This window comes from Tupaia chinensis, unplaced genomic scaffold (genome assembly GCF_000334495.1).
Source record: "Tupaia chinensis unplaced genomic scaffold, TupChi_1.0 Scaffold000146_1, whole genome shotgun sequence".
Taxonomy (NCBI): Eukaryota; Metazoa; Chordata; class Mammalia; order Scandentia; family Tupaiidae; genus Tupaia; species Tupaia belangeri.
The window spans coordinates 5,760,491-5,762,020 of record NW_006159616.1 but is presented as its reverse complement, the minus strand read 5'-3'; positions in this window follow the sequence as shown (position 1 = coordinate 5,762,020).

The window sequence follows — 1,530 nt, the reverse complement described above, 5'->3', positions numbered from 1 at the left end:
GCTAGCTGGTCTAGGGTGGCCTTGGCTGGCATGCCCATCTATGCTCTGTGTGACCTCTCCAGCAGACTGACCTGGTGAAGGCAGAAGAGTGAGAGAGAGAGCCCTGAAGTACACAGGTCTCTTGTGGCCTGGGGGATCTTGCCCAGTGTCACTTCCACTGTATTTTGTTGGCCAATGCAAGTCATAAGGCCAGCCCAGCTTCAAGGGGTGAAGGAATAGACTCCAGTTCTTGACAAAAGGAGCTCAAAATCCACATTGCATAGTGTGTAGATGCAGAGAAGGAAGCAGAGTCAGAGCATTTTTGCAATCTATGAAAGTCCGGAATTCTGAACCGGATGTTCTAAAATCTTGCTTTCCCATGTGCATGTCGCATACTCTCGTTTCTACCGGTAAGTCCAAATGCTTCCTTGCAGCAATTTCGCTTTCATATACACGACAAACACATGATTCCTTTGTTTGATAAAGATCCGCTTGCCCACATTTTGTCAGCTGATAGCAGAATCGAAGCAGATGATTTTCAGTCACTGAAGGCTCTCAGATACTCATCAGTGTATAAACACCCAGGCCAGATCAGGCAACAACCACAGAGTACCACCAGCTCCTCAGCCTACTTCCTTCTTCCCCAAATCCCTGTTCTGCCTCACATGAGCCACCTTCCTCTTCCGCTGCCTGCCAGCAATTATACATAAGCCTCTGTTTCACAGTGCCTTTGACTGTTTTCTGGAAGAAAAAAAAAGTAGAGCTTTGTTTCCTTTCTTGCCTTAACAGAGGAAAGCCCACATAGGCATGAAATTGGAATTGCTTTGCCCTATTAACAGTGCGGGCCTTGGGCTGCACTGACCCCTGAAGTGCAGTAATACCTCAGCAGCAAGTGGATGAACCAGATGAAGCTGCACAAGACAAGCCTGGAAAGGGTCGGTTGGGAGGCTTGAGGGCCACAGGAAGCGGGGCGACTGTCTGCTTTTGGCTTTGAATTAGAGAACTGGAAGTCCTAAGCCCTGAGGCTAGTGGTTTATTCAACCTGGGATCGAGGGAGTGAGGATGGGAACACAGCCTGAGCAGGGAGAAGAATCCTCATTCGTTCATCCTCCTGCCATTCACTCATGCCCAATCTGGAGCCTCGCTCTGGCTGGGGCCTAAGGTAGGCAGGCGTGACACAACTATGATTTGAACAGGTCCTGCCCTTAAAGCACCCCCCACCCATCAGGAGTGACAGATGTGAGAGGAAAAGAACTTACTCCATGTGGTAGGTATTGGAATGAAAGTACAGTCATCCCTCGGCTGGTGTGGGGCTTAGTTCCAGGATCTTACTACGGATATCACAATCTGGGGATGCACAAATCCCTTCTATAAGGGGTCAGCTGGTGGCATGGTTGTTAAGGTACTGAACTCCCACGTGGCTGACCTTGGTTCAAGTCCCGTACCTGGTGGCTTGAAATTCACACCAGGTGTGTGTGCGAGCATGCCCCAAATCCCAGGAGAGTAGAGAAGAGATTGCAGCATGGCCATCCCGGGGGGGGGGGGTGTTTC